General features: G+C 42.9%; 1 pseudogene; it reads left to right on the forward strand.

The window, feature by feature from the left end:
• Positions 1-14,975: 14,975 nt before the first annotated feature.
• Positions 14,976-16,218, forward strand: LOC111534303 (annotated as a pseudogene).
• The last annotated feature ends 2,036 nt before the right edge of the window (positions 16,219-18,254 follow it).

Genomic DNA, 18,254 nt, shown 5'->3' on the forward strand with positions numbered 1-18,254 from the left:
TTCAGTTGTGGATACGTTGGTTATTCCTGTGGGCTGTTCGAGGAGGCTGTGTTCCGGGTCTTTCTCTTTGGTTTGTAAATGTCCGTCTTCATGTTCACATGGTGTTCTTTTTGTGTGTGTGTAATGGAGTCTCACTCTGTCACCCAGGCTGGAGTGCAGTGGTGCGATCTCGGCTCATTGCAACCTCTGCTTCCCAGGTTCAAGTGATTCTCCTGCTTCAGCCTCCCAAGTAGCTGGGACTACAGATGCGTGCCACCACGCCCAGCTAATTCTTGTAGTTTTAGTAGACAGGGGTTTCACCATATTGGCCAGGCTGGTCTTGAACTCCTGACCTCGTGATCCATCCGCCTCGGCCACTCAAAGTGCTGGGATTACAGACGTGAGCCACTGCGCCTGGCCCACATGGTGTTCTTTCGGTAAGTTCATCTGTATCTAAATCTCCCCTTTTTATAAGGACACCAGTCACACTGGATTACAGTCCACCCAATGACCTCTTTTTAACTTGACTTAACTCTTAACCTCATGAAGACTCTATCTCCAAATAAAGTCACATTCCAAGGTACTGGGGTGAGGATGTCAACATATGAATTGAGACTGGGAAAATGGGAGACTGAGAGAAACATACTTGAACCCATGAAATCGGGAGATTTTTAAAGCCCCTAACAAAATAGACATTCAAAAATTGGCTCTCTTCTTTCCAGCCTGGCATTGTCATTGCCCGCCATATGACTTTGGGTAAAGTATCTACCTCTCTGAAGCATAAGGTCCATATTTATAAAATGAGGAGGCTGGATTCTAAAGGCTTCCTAACTAATGCTCTCTGCTTCTTCACCCTGTTGATGCCTTTTCTTTTGGAACACATACGTTTTGCATTTTAGAATGATCAGAACAGCCTTCTATCAGAACAGGCTGGGTTTTTCTTCTGTCTTCCTTCCATGTTTCTATTTTTTTTGACAAGCATCTCTACCAAACAGCTCTGAAAGAATTTTTAATGACATCACAGCATAACTATACTTTATACACATTAAGGGAAAAGATGGACCTCATTAGCTGAGTTGATTCCCTACCTCCCCCACTTCAATTCTTGGGGTAAGAAAAAGCAGTCTTAAGGGTTTTTAGACATGCTTACCAAATCCAAAATATCCAATCCAATCCAGGGAAGCAGGCTAAAATACACTTGACCTTCTCTGGAAGTTGGGTAAGGAAGCATGTAATGTTCCATGGAAAGTAAACCACAAGAAGAATAATACCATTTTCAGATACAAAGGAGACTTAGGGCTCATTTGTGATCCTTATTTTTCAAAAGAGGATTTTAGAGTCCAAAGGAATGCAGTTTTTTGCCTGATCAGTCAATGAATCCAGCAGAGTCAGAAGTGATACCTAGTAATATAGTGATCTCACTTTGATTTAAAAGGGGAAAGTGTACCCTGTCTTGTGGTGATTTTTACTGTAATAGAAACAGCATCAGACATGATCTCTAGAACTGTAATTGTGCCAATGTGATTGTGGGACTATAGGTGACATTGGGCACATTGCTACATTTTTTTGCATCTCATTTTCCATGTAGCCAAAGAGGTTATAATAATACTGACCTCCTCTTGGGACTATTAGAGGAATCAAAAGTATAATAAAATGTGTCAAAGAACTTTCAAAGCATAAAGCCTTTTACAAATATAAAATACTTTCTTTATTAGCTATGCACATACCTACCTTTTGCCAGTTAAATGAGGTCAGGCTGGCTCCCCACGGGCTTCTGCCCCACTTTAAATGGAAATTAAAACATACCCTGCCGGTGGGTTCACACTCCAATCACCTACACCGGCTTCTTTTGAACATCATTAAGCAGAAAACCTGAAATGTATCATTCTTTCTTTTGAACCTCCTGCTCATCACCTGACCATCAAGAATAGCACCTCAGGAAATAAAAGGTTTAAAATGTGAACAAAATCTTACAAAACCCAAGGTAATTTTAACAGAAGCCAGGGAATACTTGATATATATACCCTCTCCTCTCTCTTGAAACTTAAATGGCAAGTGCCCATCTGCACATGCTGAAAAGAAGACTTTGCTTTGAAATATTCCCCAGGGACTACTAATGTGTTCCTACAAAACAAGGCCAGAACACGCCATGATTTGAAAACATTTACAGCTGGCTTTGAGGAGAGCAATTCTTCTTGTTGAGACAACAGTGGTGTAGTAGAAAAAGCAGGGGCCTGGGAGCTAATTATCTTAGTGCTAGGCCTTGACTTTGCCATTTTCTCAGACCACTTACTTATTTTGAGCCCCCTGAAGTCATGTAATGTAGCCCTGCCGTAATACCATTGCAAGGATTAAACTGCATACACCCAAACTCAGCAAAGGATTAAATTGCACACACCTAAACTCAGTGGAATTCAGACATTCACTGATTTAGATTTAGATTGGACCTAAGCAGTCTTGAGTTTTTAAAAGAACCCCAGACAATTCTCATGCAGATTTAAAAAAAAAAAAAAAAAAACCACTGCCAAAGAAACTGGCTATGCCTCATCAGCCTCAGATGGCGAGGAATGGGAGGGAGCCAGGGAACAGAGACCAAGTCCCAGCAGCCTACCAGCAACCCAGCTCGCTGTCTCCTCAGGCTCTCTCAAGCCCCTCAATTCTAGAGAGGGCCACCTTTACACATACAGCTTTCTCTTCACTCTGGGTAACCACTCAGCACCATGCATATCTTGGCTCTTGTCCACTTAGATTTGACTAGCAGATGTTAAAACTCAAGCGGCATCAAACACTTCCTTTAGCACAATAGTATTCTCCCTGCCAAGCTTTCTTATCCTACCTCACAACCCTTAGGTTCCCAAGATATACATGAAAAAGAACCCCCATCCGCAGGCCTGACTTTGGACTATTTATCTTCATGCAAACACACCCAGAACTTTCCCAACTCCAAGTCTTCCCATCCAGTTCTCTCTACCAGCAAGCCTTTACCATCCATCAAAACCCTACCTGTCCTTGAAGGTCCAGATTAAATGAAGCCTTCTAAGAAGGGCTTTCCTCCCAATGGAAAAAGTCTTCCCTCCTTTCTTTCACTTGACCTTAAGATTGGGGACTACCTTTTTTAATCTTTGTGCCTTTGGGGCAACTAGCACAGTGATATGCACATGAGAGTTGCTTAATAAAGATTTGCTCAGTTTGCAAATTATGAGACATATTAAAACAAGAAAAGTCTCATTGCAATGGGAGGCAGCTATAGAGGAAGACAGAAAAAAAGCTAAATAAGAAAAAAAGAGGGTGCCACCCCATTCTCCCAGTTATAGTCAGCGATTATCTCAATTACCTCTAGTAGATTATGTACAATGAGGATTCACTCATTTCAAAAACTAAAATTTCATCTCCAAATCATATTGACTAAATTAAGCCACATGAGGCATAAAAATAACCTGTGTACAAAGCTCATTGTTTTGTTTTGTGTACAAAGCTCATTGTCCAACTCCATGCAACCTGATATTAAGCAGGAGTTTAACCATCAGATGATGTTTATGAGTCAACATGTCTAAGTCAACACTGTAAATGTGCACAATTTTTAATCCATATGTTTACCTAATTCTCATGGTCACACTGATAGTTACACACTAAGTACATCAGGAACCCAGGAAATAGCCCATGGTTGTGCTGGACCCCTACTAAGGATGGCATCAGTTTCAAGAGGACAATAGGGATGGCACCAGTTTCAAGAGGACAAATAGGAGACCCAGAGCCAGCAAACAAGGCATAGGGTTTATTGAGGGAAACTTACATATGGGAACAGCCCAGAGGTGGTAGGCTGGACAGGAGAACTGCCACTCTGCAGAAAACATGCCAATTTTATAGCATTTTTACTTAACACCCTCCCCTAACAACCTCCACCTGGCAATTTTCATTTACCCAAAAACAAAAGGCCTCAATCCCCTATACAGCCCGCATTCCACAGGACTGCCCAAAGGCTTAGGCATTCCTCATCAATAAAGAATGACCTTCTGGGTTGGCCACTCCTGGATTCCTTAGCTCAGAACTCCAAACACATTCCAGTGTGTCTGCCATACAGGATCATTCTCAGCATAGGCTTAAGTTATATACTGAATTGGCGTAGGCCATGACCTTAAGTTAAACCATTGCTGTCAGGGGCATCTACCATACATCCACCTCAAACTGAACTGCCAAGTGAAAAAGGTCAATCCATTCTTTAATTCAGCAAATCTGCATTTAGCACCTACCATGTACCAGCATAATCATGAATCATTGCGGGAGTGGGGCCGCCATCTAAGAGAAGCATCCTGATCGTGACCAAGGTGTTCAAGGTCATGGCCTACGTCAATTCAGTACATACAACCATGAAGTCCTTAGGTAAGTATCCACCAACATTTTTCAGATATATGAGGCTTACTTTCTGTTTCAAGCATATGATGGAAGCAAGTCTCTGGATAAATTTGGCCACACACATACTAACATTTATCATCAAGTAATCACAAAATCTTCCTCACAGTCTGCTCTATCTGCTCACTGACATTCAATGGGTTCATCATTTTAGGTAATCCACTGTGGCTTGAGTCACCTGTTGTGAATGAAACACTTATCTGCAGGGGTTGACAAACTTCTACCAATGGACAAAAGACCAGCCCGGCCTGTACCTATTGTCCATGGCTGCTTTCATGGGACAGGGCAGAATTGAGTAATTGGAAAAGAGACCATTTGACTGGCAAAGCATAAAATATTAACTATCCTGTCCCTTATAGAAAAAGACTGCGATCTTGTACTTTCCAGTAAAAGAAGGGACTGGGAATGAACATTTGGTTGCCCAACCAGCAATGCTTGCTACACAGATCACATAGTCATGCCAACTTGTCTCAATCACATTTATTATTATCGTTAAAAACTACAACTATAAACATAATAAGGCAGTGGAAATAATCCCTGATCACTACACAGCATGGTTTTACTTTTAAAAGGTTTTTCTTGTTTCCACATTTACAAAAATCTGCTTTCTTTCCTTACTGCAATCTTTTGAGGCTGGTGTTCTCTGATAGATGAGGAAACTGAGTACAGGAGTGGCTGAGTGACTTGCCTGAAGTTGTGAAGTTGGTTAGTGGCAGAGCTGGAATGACCTGATTCTAATAACTTCTCCTGTGTGGCCGGGGCATGAGTAAGTCATGACAAAGCTCTCAGCCCAGACCTCTTTCTATTGGACCACAAGGCTTTTTGTCCAAATGCTAAAATGGTTGCTCTTCCAAGTCCTGGGGCCTTGGCATCTTGAGGGATGAGTTAGAATGTGTGATCTGGGTGCAGCATATCCTTAGGCTTCCCACACTGCCTCTGGTCACAGGTGATGAGGCATCAGATAATGAGATCTCCCTAGAGGGCTCGCTAGCTTGTTAAACCTTATTTGTAAAAGTGTAAAGAGTATCTTTAAAGAATTTTAACTGATTCATACTTCTTTAATAACACTAATTTCACCAAAAAGTGCCCCTTACAAATGTCAATTAAGCTAATAAACAAGTCACTAATTTCACCTGTTATACCTCATGCCTAACATCTATTATTCTAGTCAGCAAATCCTCTAGGGTTGATCAAAAATAAGTATAGCAGAAGTCCCCAGTAGTTCCATCTGGAGTATGGCTTTTTCTGATTAATTGTTAACTGGACACTCCTGGAGCATGAATTTCTGATTAGGGCCACTGGTTTCCCCAAACATGCAGCTTAAACTAACTCACACACATTCTTACTGTTATCCAATCTATACTGAAGTATGTAAAGTGAATTACAGACACTGTAACACGTTGACATCAACATTGATAGTAAAATATGATATAATATTCTCAAATCACCAGGACTTGGTTCTAGCCACATTTATAATTCCTCCACGTGCAGACATTTCACTGAATCACAGCTTTGAGTACCTTCTGATAGCTTCTATTCTCCAAAATTCAGTCCCACTTATTGAAAATGTAACTAACACACAACATTCCTAATTATAAAGCAGGGCTGACCATGGAAAATGCATTGGACTATTTTGCTACTGTGGTTTTAAACAAATTTACACTTCAGGCCAGGCATGGTGGTTCACACCTGGAATCCCAGCATTTTGGGAGGCTGAGGCAGGTGGATCACTTGAGGCCATGAGTTCAAGACCAGCCTGGCCAAAATGGTAAAACCCTGTCTCTACTAAAAATAGAAAAACTAGCCAGGCATGGTAGCATGTGCCTATAGTCCCAGCTACTTGGGAGGCTGAGGCACAAGAAGCTTGAACCTGGGAGGTGGACGTTGCAGTGAGCCAAGATCACGCCACTGCACTCCAGCCTGGGTGACAGAATGAGGTTCTGTCTCAAAAATAAATATACTTCAATCCCCCATGGATGATAAAGGAATTTGCCTCATGTATTAAGTCCTGAACCACAAACAGGAATATGCCTCTTTATTACATTTCGACCAGGGAATATTTAGGGCAAGTATAAGTACTTGTCTTTGCAAATAGGCCAGTAGGTTTTCCAAAGGGCAGGAAAAAAAATTCTGCATTAATAAAAACAAAATAAAGAAGTTAATTCTTAAATATCACTGTTAAGAAACATTGAATTAAAATAAGAAGGTTAATATTCTAAGTCTCACTTTCTTATCTCGGGATTTTATTCATTTCACTTTTCCCATTCACCACGAACTAAATATGTGGTTTTCTAAAAATTCCAGAAACAATATTCCCAGTCATTTCTAATTAGAAGCCTCCAAAGTAAAATGGGAACAGTGGAAAAGTCTCTTCCCCATTTCAGCAAGCCACCGCTCACTGAGACTCCCCTGTGGTGAGACTGGGTAATTAGAAAGGAAAGAGGTTTAACTGACTCACAGTTCCACAGGCTTAACAAGAAGCATGGCCAGGAACACCTCAGGAAACTTACAATCATGGCAGAACGGGAAGCAGGCACCTTCTTCACAAGGCGGTAGGAAAGAGAATAAATGTGAGCACAGGAAAAACTGCTACTTTTAAAGACATCAGATCTCGTGACACTCACTATCACGAGAATAGCATGGGGGAAACCGCCCCCATAATCCAATCACTTTCCGCCCTCAACTCAGGGGGATTACAACATGAGATGACATTTATGTGAGGACACAGAGCCAAACCATATCCCCAACGATCCTAAAATGTGTTGCTCTAAAGAATATCCCCATACCCAAGAAGCCATGTTCCCACGTTACTCCCAACACAGGTAGTAAATGTCTGCTTCATTCATTAGGATCAATTTCTTGTAATACAGCACTTCTAATTGAAAATACTAGGGAGATAATTTTTTGACTAGAATTTTCCATGTTTTCCATCGGCCAGTAAGGAAGACATGCTGCAGTAGTCAAAGCATTATTTCAAAATATAGTGATAGTCACATATAAATAGAAGAGAAATAACAAAGCCAAGTGTCAATCACTTTCCCAGCTCTACATTTGCACTTAATACTGCACGGAATTCCACTTTGTTCCTTTTGCTGACAGTAAAACTGAAATCCACAGACAGAACACAAACAGAGGGAGTCCTAGGCATTATTTCTGCAGCCACATCTCAGCAGACTTCCAGTTGAGAGATGCTTTCAAAATGCCCTTGAAGGAGAGACCTCCTCAGGAGATCAGAGGTTTTTGTTTGTTTTCCTCAGGCTACCCCACTGCCTCAGGCATGCACCTAATGGTCTCTTAAGTGATCATTAGGAGCCTGGTTAAAATTCTTCTAACACTTTTAGCAATTAGTCATTAATTGGACTTGCCACTTCAGACCCTTCTTAATTGCTACTCCTGAGAGAGGAGCTCTGTGGGGACAAGAGAGGGAAGCAGGTGACTTCCTGCAGTGGGTCATTTAGTAGAAAACATGGCATCCTGTTTTCCTGTGGCTGCATCTCCAGTACTCTTACCTTAGTCCAAGTCATCCTACCTCGGCCACACAAGCCATGCCTACACAATAAGAAACTTGCTTTAACAAATACTCTGGAGCCTGTCCTTGGGTTTGTTGTTGTTATCGTTGTTACATTATAACAACAAGAGCATTTAGAGTACTATACAGTTTAGAAAGAACTTCATACATATAATCTCGTATAATTTCAACACCATTTTACAGATGAGTAAACTGGAACTCAAGATGGTGAAGAGACTGACCCAAACCCACAAAACTTGTAAGTTGCCAGCATGCACCCAGCCAGCTCCACAGCCCCAGGCTGGCCAGCTTCAAGGCCAGTGCTCCGTTCACCTCATTGCACTGCTTCCCAGCAAAAAGGCCCCCTGCTGAGTACAGTCAGCTGTCTCCAGATTTTGAGCATCTCTAGAGACACGGTCCAGATACACTGATCTCCCACTTCTCTATAGATTGATAGCCTGCAATTATGGGACTGCACCAATGTTCTTCATAAGTAGAACAAAGAGTTCATTTTTGTTTAGCTAGAAATCTTGATGGACTCTCACAAACAAAGGATGCCCAGGGAGCACGCTCTGGCTAAGCTGAAAGGAACTGAGGAAAAGAGAAGAGAAGAGAGGTAGGATTCAGTATCCGAACATGTAATACGAAACGAGCCCCAGAGAGAAGAGCTGAGAGAAAGATGGTTCAGCCTCGGTGCAGCAGAGGATAAATAAATGCTATGTGGGTGAGAATGGCTTAGAGATTTAAAGAACAGATATTAATCAGTTTTAAGTAGTTTGCTTTTCTGTGATGGGATACTATCCCCAGAACCAGACTAGGGTGAGATAAGAGTGGTGCCTAGGGGCTGAGCACGGTGGCTCATGCCTGTAATCCTAGCACTTTGGGAGGCCGAGACAGATGGATCACTTGAGGTTAGGAGTTAGAGACCAGCGGAGCCAATATGGCAAAACCCTGTCTCTACTAAAAATATAAAAATTATCCAGGCATGATGGTGGGTGTCTATAATCCCAGCTACTCGGGAGGCTGAGGCATGAGAATTGCTTCAACTCGGGAGATGGAGGTTGCAGTGAGCCGAGATCTTGCCACTGCACCCCAGCATGGGCAACAAGAGCAAAACTCTGTCTCAAAACAAACAAAAAAAAAATGGTACCTAGGCTGCAAAATTTTAGGAGGTGCTCACTCTTAAAGTACGGTACTTGCCTCACCCCGGACCTAGCCAGGTCATCCCCTGCAGGGCTCCAAAGCTTAGGTAAAGTCTGAAATACACACAGCCCTGTGGAGGCAATATTTTGAGAGCATGAAAGAATAGAGCACTAACCAGCACCAAATGATAAAATTTATAATAGGATTATATACTGTTTGGTATATATATTTTTTGATGATGTGAACCATAAACTGAAATAATTAAACAAAAAGAGAAAAGCCAGAACAAAAAAAAAATCACTGGGAAAATATACGCCCCTTCCCCAGGAATTCCCAGAGATGTGAAGTGGGACACTAGGTGTCCCACTACTTGTAGACTGGGGATTACAGACAAACGTAACAGGTTGAGTCTGGTCACCTGGAGAATATCAGGACACCTGGAGAATATCAGGACACCTAGAGAATCTCAGCAACTGGGCCACAGTTTTATGTGTGGCTTCGTGACACTGTTGTTGTTTGCTCACAGATGAATACCTCCTTTCTATTTAGCAAGTTTCCTAAATGCCTTATAACATGTATGGAGCAATAAAGTTGTTTTTGTCTCTCATTCTACAGCATCTATCCAGTTGTAAGGAGAGGTGATGGAGGAAGAATTCTAATAATGGGGAAAGGACCTCAGCAGAGGGCTTGTCCTTCTCCAGCACCTTACTGTCTCTACTTACCTATGACCAGAGGCAGTGTGGGAAGCCTGAAGGACATGCTGCACCCAGATCATACATTCTAACTCATCCCTCAAGATGCCAAGGCCCCAGGACTTGGAACAGTAACCATTTTAGCATTTGGACAAAAAGCTTTGTGGTCCAATGGAAAGAGGTCTGGGCTGAGAGCTTTGTCATGACTTACTCGTGCCCCGGCCACACAGGAGCAGTTATTAGAATCAGGTCATTCCAGCTCTGCTACTAACCAACTTCACAACTTTAGGCAAGTCACTCAGCCACTCCTGTACTCAGTTTCCTCATCTATCAGAGAACACCAGCCTCAAAAGATTGCAGTAAGGAAAGAAAGCTGATTTTTGTAAATGTGAAAAAAAAAAAAATCTTTTAAAAGTAAAACAATGCTGTGATAATGATCAGGGATTATTTCCATTGCCTTATTATGTTTATGGTTGCAATTTTTAACAATAATAGTAAATGCTATGACTGAGACAAGGTGGCATGATTAGGTGACCTACATAGCAAGCACTGCTGGTTGGCCAACCAGACGTCCATTCCCAGATTCTTTCTTCTTCCTTGTCTGGCTTCATTATAGAGAATGGAAAAGCTATAGTCTCACTTTCCTAAACACACAGACAGCTAGGGGTAACCACACACAGTTCTGACCAATAAGTAAGAAAGAGTCTTCTGTAGCATTTCTGATCACGTTTATTATTTGCTAATGAAAAAAAAAAATCAGCGTAGATGGCATCCTCTCTTTTTCCTGCACTGAAGGGACATGATGCTTAGAGCATGCAAGTCCTCTAATAACCTTAAGTTAAAGGCCAAGTAAGTTAGTTCTCATTGAACTACTGAATCAACACCTTCAGTTCTGTCTCCAGACTGGTTCTCATATAAGAAAACAAACCCCTATGTTCAACTTTTGTTAGTTACCTGCAGCTAAAAGCATTCCCGACTAATATAACAATATCCTGTCCATTTTATGGCCCTTTGTCTTCTCATTTAGATTTCTCTCCTAGTGATCTTTATAAAGAGTTTGACTCACTTTGGGAGGCCGAGACGGGCGGATCACGAGGTCAGGAGATCAAGACCAACTGGGCTAATGTGGTGAAACTCCGTCTCTACCAAAAATACAAAAAATTAGCCAGGCATGGTGGCGGGCGCCTGTAGTCCCAGCTACTTAGGAGGCTGAGGCAGGAGAATGGCGTAAACTCAGAAGGCGGAGCTTGCAGTGAGCTGAGATCACGCCACTGCACTCCAGCCTGGGAGACAGAGCGAGACTGTCTCAAAAAAAATAAAAATAAAATAAAGAGTTTAACTCAAAGAGTAAGGAGGAAATTTTTTCCTCCAAAGGCCCAAAGCAATAAAGAAACGACCAAGGAAAATGGGTAAATTTCCTCCACAAAGTAAGTTCGAATATCACTATAATATCAGGCCACTGGATCTCCCCATGTTCATACATTTGTCTTGCCAAGAGACCTAGCCTATAAAGAAGCCTTCACTACCTACCCTACAGGGTTCTAACGATCAAAAGACATAATGGTTGTTACAGCTCTGTATAGACTCTAAAATGCCTCATAAAGGCTGGAGTTCCTCAGGAGCCTATGCTTGGTGCTGTTCTCATCCTACGAGATCTGTTTCTATTTATACCTCTGTGCTGCTGACTCCCATCGCTGTTTTCATCCCCTATGTCACCAAAGAGTTCTTGGTCTTTATTTCTAGCTACTTCCTGAACATCTTCACCTGGATCTTTAAAAGCACTTAAAACTCAGCTTGTCCAAAACTGAATTAATTTCTGTTCTCCACAAAGCCATTTCTCTGCCTGTTTCCCTGGTTCCCAGTAACAGACGTCACCATACACCTACTTTCCACAGGTAGAAAATTGAGTCACCTTCAACTCCTCTTTTTCCCTTGTAAGTTCCAACTCAGAAATAATTCTTTCTTTCTTGCCTTTCATCACATGAGCATCACATCCCATCAGCTTTTTTTTTTTTTTGCTTTTCTCTCTCTCTCTTTTTGAGAGAGAGTTTTGTTCTGTTACTGAGGCTGGAGTGCAGTGGAGTGATCACAGCTCACTGAAGCCTTGACCTCCCAAGTTCAAGCCATGCTCCCACCTCAGCCTCCAGAGTATCTGGGACCACAGGAGCATGCCACCACACCTGGCTAATTTTTGTATTTTTTGTAGAGCTGGCGGCCTCATTATGTTGCCCAAGCTAGTCTCAAAGTACTGGGCTCAAGCAATCTGCTCGCCTCAGCTTCCCAAAATGCTGGGATTACAGGCATGGGCCACTGTGCCCGGCCTTCATCAACTTTTTAAAATCTAAGCAATAGATAATAACGTTTCCTGACAGTTCTCTCTGCCACCGCTTTTTCTGACTCCAGTCTAGATAGGATCCTCCCAAAAGAAAATTTGGATGGCATCATTGTGTCAGTTAGAAGCTTCGTGATTTCCACATAGCTACAGACAGGAGTCAGACATCTTAGAGTGTCTGACTTAGAGTAGCCCAAAAGCTTCTTCTGAGTCCACCTCCACCCTATCTCCTCGGGCTCATTCTTGCACCTTCCCCTTCCTAATCTCAACCTTCTCTCCCTGGATCCTTATATCTAATGGGCACTTGATGATTTTTCCTTTTTCCCATTTCTTGCCTTTATTCCTTCCTTTTTGTTCTCTCATCATTATCCCAGTCCAGCCTTTAGTATACTACATCTGGACTATTCCAAGAGCCTCCTAACAGGGGCTTCCCGTCTTTCTTTAGTCCACACTATACTGTCCAACCAAATTAAATTACTTGAAAAACCCCAGCCAGGTTTCAGTGATTCATGCCTGTAATTGTAGCACTTTAGGAGGCCAAGGTGGGCAGATCACTGGAGCCCAGGACTTTGAGACTATCCTGGGCAATATGGTGAAATCCCATCTCTACAAAAAAGTAGCTGGGCATGGTGGCATGCACCTGTAGTCCTTACTACTTGGAAGGCTGAGGCTAGAGGATCACTTGAGCCTAGGACTTTGAGGCTGCAGTAAGCTGTGATCACACCACTGCACTCCAGCCTGAGCTACAGGGCAAGACTCTGTCTCAAAAAAAAAAAGGCAAACAGCATTTATTCTTGATAAAAGACTTTAAAAAGATAAAAAAAATTTTCCTACAGAGGTCCCCATTAGCAACAAATACAGTTCACTTCTCATTCCAGCTTTCATGACCTTCATAGACATGCCGCTTCTTCATATTTGAGCTGCATCTTTCACTGACTTCCGTGAGCACCCTTCACTCCTAACAACCAATTACTCTGCACTCCATGAACACCACTAGGCCCTTCCATTCCATGTCTTTCTCTGTTCCCCACACTTGGAACGCTGTCTCGCCCTATCTGCCCAGACTATGGTCTTCACTTTCCTGCCACCTGTATCCACAGGCAACTTTCCATTGGGCCTAAAGCCAGAAATGAGCTCTTTCTTGTTCCTGTAAAGTCTCATAGCTCTTTACATTGCACTTTAGGGATTTATCATCACTTGCCTTACCTTGTAGTCATCTGGATTCTAAAGTAATGTTTTTTTACATGTTTATCTTTGCATACAACACAGTACCTCCTGTATTATGGATGCAAAATTGTTAGATAAATTGTTAAACACTTGCTGGGCGAAATACACTTATAAACTTATATTTTGAATATAATATATTTAAAATATACTTATAATATATTTTGAGATCACTTCCACATCTATTACCACAGCACAACAATTACCGGAAGGAGGCAGAACAGATATTATTGTCTCTGTAAAACTGGGGCCAGAAAGGTCAAGGAACTTTCCTTACATCACCCTGGAAGTGCAAGTAGATGAACAAACTCACGTCCTGCTTTTGGTGCTTCACTGGGGCTTTTTCTGCTCAACTCAATTCTCTTGGTTCTAAGCCTATACTGGGCCTTTTCTGGTCCCAAAGCAATTTGCATCACCCTCATTTTCCACTTCGCCTTGCAGTCCCCGACTCCTGGTGGTTTCAAAACACAGCCTCCTGCCAATCTCTCCCCACCCTCTGTGACATCTGTCTCAGGGACACAGTGAGAAGCAAGGAACTAATGTTCAGGCAATGTGCTGCCCTCCTGTGATGAAAGATGCAATCTCCATCACTACCTGGGACACAGCGTCCCTGCGTCTGTTTTGAAGCAGACCTGTGCCTTTGCAGCTGCTTCCCATGAACAGCAAAGCCATTATTCTGGCCCACTGTTCTCTTTGTTTGACACTCTCCTAAATATGCCATTTTCTCATTTTCATTAATAATGCTTTTATAACAACTGATCAGCCTCACTGTCTGCTCTAGGTTAAGGCCTATTATTCCATTAGAGTTTGACATTTGAAATGCAATGAGGCATTCATGCACAGGTAGAGCTAATGGGGAAAATGGCTTGAGTCAGGGCTTTATGTACCATGCAGTTTGGAAAATGAGAGAGGTCAACAAGAAACAGAAGCCTGCTTTTATACCAGCCACAGAGTTCTGGGTCCAGGACACACCGGGTCCCCTGTGATAGGTTCAGGACGCAGATGCGACCTTTTCTGCCACCTGAGGGTATCAGGCAGGCACATCTCCTAGATTGTGTGTCTAGAAGAACCTGGAGCAGGTGAAAGAAAATTAGGCAATAGACCTGATGACAAGTCAGTGAGCCTAGAGAAATTTAATTGAACGTGTCTGCCTTTCCCAACTCCTATTCTCCAGTGTTCAGGGCAGCCAGTTATGGGGACCTCAGAGGATATTTACTGGCCTCTGGTGCTGCCACGTGCTTGCCTTTGTTAAATGAGTGAGTTGAATGTAATACTCAAGACTAGAGGGGCCACAGAAGTAGAGAAATTCAGCCAGTGTACGTCCCAGTTTTCCTTCCTAAACCCATCAAGTGAAAATAACTGTTTACATTTTGCCTACTTGTTTATTCATCATTTACTCAACAAACACTTATTGAAGGCTTTCCACGTAGGTGCTGGGTATATCCCTGCCCTCACAGAGTTTACAGCACTTACAATTTCCCCACTTTTACTTTCATTCTGACTATAACTCTTCCATGTAAGAAGGGGAAACGCCATCTTCAGTTCTCAGATGCAGAGTGAATGAAATCTCAGTGGGCATGAAAATGTATGCCTGCAGAGATGAAGAGGAGGCGGTGGCAGTGGTGGAAGAAGAGGCCGCGGCGGCGGGGGTAGGGAGCCTGGAAACACGAGCGGGGATGGTAGGTGGTTTGGACCCGCCGGGCCGCCGTCGTTTCCAGAAACGGTTTGACTGGAGGAACCTCTGGAGCAGCTGCTTTTGGACAAACTCTTCTGAAAGGTGGGCAACCTAGAAAGCCAGCTGATGCCACTTGCTATTGGAGTTGTGGGTTGGCTGGCTCCTCTGGCTGATGGCATGTTGAGGTACATGGGCCAGTGGCAGCGAGGGCATCCGATCCAGAGGGGGCCACTCTAGAGGCCGGGCCACCAGCACCATGGGCCAGTGTGTCACCAAGTGTAAGAATCCCTCATCGACCTTGGGCAGCAAGAATGGAGACCGTGACCCCAGCAACAAGTCACACAGCAGGCGGGGTGCAGGCCACCGTGAGGAGCAGGTACCACCCTGTGGCAAGCCAGGTGGAGATATCCTTGTCAAAGGGACCAAGAAGGCCGAGGCTGCCACTGAGGCCTGCCAGCTGCCGACATCCTCGGGAGATGCTGGGAGGGAGTCCAAGTCCAATGCCGAGGAGTCTTCCTTGCAGAGGTTGGAAGAACTGTTCAGGCGCCACAAGGATGAGCGGGAAGATGCAATTTTGGAGGAAGGCATGGAGCGCTTTTGCAATGACCTATGTGTCGACCCCACAGAATTTCGAGTGCTGCTCTTGGCTTGGAAGTTCCAGGCTGCAACCATGTGCAAATTCACCAGGAAGGAGTTTTTTGATGGCTGCAAAGCAATAAGTGCAGACAGCATTGACGGAATCTGTGCAGGGTTCCCTAGCCTCTTAACAGAAGCCAAACAAGAGGATAAATGCAAGGATCTCTACCGGTTTACATTTCAGTTTGGCCTGGACTCTGAAGAAGGGCAGCAGTCACTGCATCGGGAAATAGCCATTGCCCTGTGGAAACTAGTCTTTACCCAGAACAATCCTCCGGTATTGGCCCAATGGCTCAACTTCCTAACAGAGAACCCCTCGGAGATCAAGGGCATCTCCCGGGACACTTGGAACATGTTCCTTAACTTCACTCAGGTGATTGGCCCTGACCTCAGCAACTACAGTGAAGATGAGGCCTGGCCAAGTCTCTTTGACACCTTTGTGGCGTGGGAAATGGAGCGAAGGAAAAGAGAAGGGGAAGGGAGAGGTGCACCCAGCTCAGGGCCCGAGGGCTTGTGTCCCGAGGAGCAGACTTCATGGCTCTGTCCCAGGAGCAACAGCAAGGATCTGCCAGCTGCCCTGCAGCCAACAGAGGAATTGGACCATTTTGGAAATTACTGAAGATCCGGATATTTTCTACTTTACACCTTTCTCTGCCTTGTATCTGAAAGGGCTATAAAATGCTGTATCATGTTTTAGGCACTTTCTTCATTTTTTTGGTTATTTTGGTTATTTCCTTTTTGGGGGGATCTCCCAGAATATTTGAACCTGGTTACATGTTGTGTATCTTTTTTTGAAGCCTTCAGATAGAATAAGCCTGCCATTTCTTGCACAAATTAGGGTTTTTTTGTTTGTTTTTTGTTTGTTTTTTCCAGTAGGGGAGGGCATAGAGCAGGGAGGGGGATGGGACTGTTAGGTTGAATTAACATTACAAAATGATGCAGTGCCAGATCTCAGTTTTGCTTACTGGTTTTCAGGGCAGGTCTGTACTATGTGTAGTGCTGTTTACATGGTTGAATTTAGGTTGTAATAATTATTTTTAAAGATTTACACAGATTTGAATAGCAGTGTTAACTGTTAACCACATTGCATTAATTCCCAGGCGATTTAGAGCTCTTGGAGAGCCAAGGCCAGCCAAGGGCATGTGTAGTCTGGTGACAACCCCCTTTTAAGCTAATTTATCCAGAACCCTGATTTCCCTCACTTCTTGCTCATTCCTTCTTTGACCTATTGCATTTCATGTTGAGTTTTTCCATCAACATGCTGCACCTGTCAGTCAAGTGAGCATTTTTTAAGAACATGTTGTACTGAGAACCACTTAAGCATTGAATGCAGAGAAAGCAGTGCTACCTCAGTTTTGCTGGAAGTAGACTTCTTTGATAGTTTTCTTTCTTTGATGAAGTTTCTGTATTTTCATATTGTAAGTGGAAATACTTTTTTTTGTTTGTTTGTTTCATTTACCTTGGAGCCAAAGTTTCTGTTCCTGGTGGTCGGGAAACTGCCTGCCGGCCAACTGAGTTGAAGGAAAACTGTGATATGGAGCTCTGCTTGAATTTTTTTTTTAAATATTTTTATTTTTTTCTTTGAATATCATCAGCTTACCTGTCTGGCAAGGGCAGAAGCCTGGGGTTGGCCTGAACTCTGCCAAACAAATATCAAAGTGTATTTAATAGTTAAATTTGTGCCCTTTCCCTTCTTGCTGCACCCATGTTGTCACTTAACCCCCAGGAGTTATTTATTATCTTTTTTTAAAGTCAGGCTCATTTGGGGTAATGCGATGACTGTTTAGGTTTACGTGACCCTCCTCTCCTTTCCCTACCCCCAAATATATATATATACATATATATAATATGTATATATTTTACCTATATAAAATATATATATACACATATATGTATCTATATTCCTTTGTTTCTTTGCCTGCTTATACTGGCCATAAAAGAGGGAGCTGCCTTCAATGTATAAAGTGTAAGAAGAGTGCCAGGGAATGCCATAATGGAGGCTTTTGGATCTGAATTTGGACCATTTTTCACTAAAGAGAACATGAGTTTTGCTCAGCCCTTTCCTCACAAGAGGGAGGGCCTGGTTCCCCAGACTTCTCCACACGCTCGCTTCATAAGGCCAGCTTTGGCCAGACTGCCGCAGGGGCCTGAGGAACTGACTCTGGTCCTACCTGGTTTCAGTTAGAGGGTCCTCCTGTTATTTTTCCATTTAAAAAGTATGTCCTCAGAAAACTGTACTGGAAGGATGAGTGGCAGGAACTTGTATAGTTCAGCTGCCAACACTTTGGAACAGATTAAAAAGGGAATCTTTTAAATAAAAACTTATAAAAATAAAAATAAAAAAAGAAAAAATAGATTAAAAAAAGAAAATGTATGCCTGCAAGAAATACACCTTTCTCTAATTTATTATAGTAAACTTAACTCCAACTCCGAATCTCCATCTCACCAGGCCAGAGGGAATTTCAGTCAGACATCTAGGCAATGAGTCTCCTCCTAAAGATGCACCAGAATTGAGAAGCCTTATGTGATACCAGGAATGGCAGTAGGGGCTATTAGTCCATTGTGACTACTGATGCTATCCTCATCTATCAAGCCCATTGTGATCCCTTGAGATATGGTGGCCTTCTGTGTCCATGTCATGCATGGGGCCCAAGA

This window comes from Piliocolobus tephrosceles, chromosome 15 (assembly GCF_002776525.5).
Source record: "Piliocolobus tephrosceles isolate RC106 chromosome 15, ASM277652v3, whole genome shotgun sequence".
Classification (NCBI taxonomy): Eukaryota; Metazoa; Chordata; class Mammalia; order Primates; family Cercopithecidae; genus Piliocolobus; species Piliocolobus tephrosceles.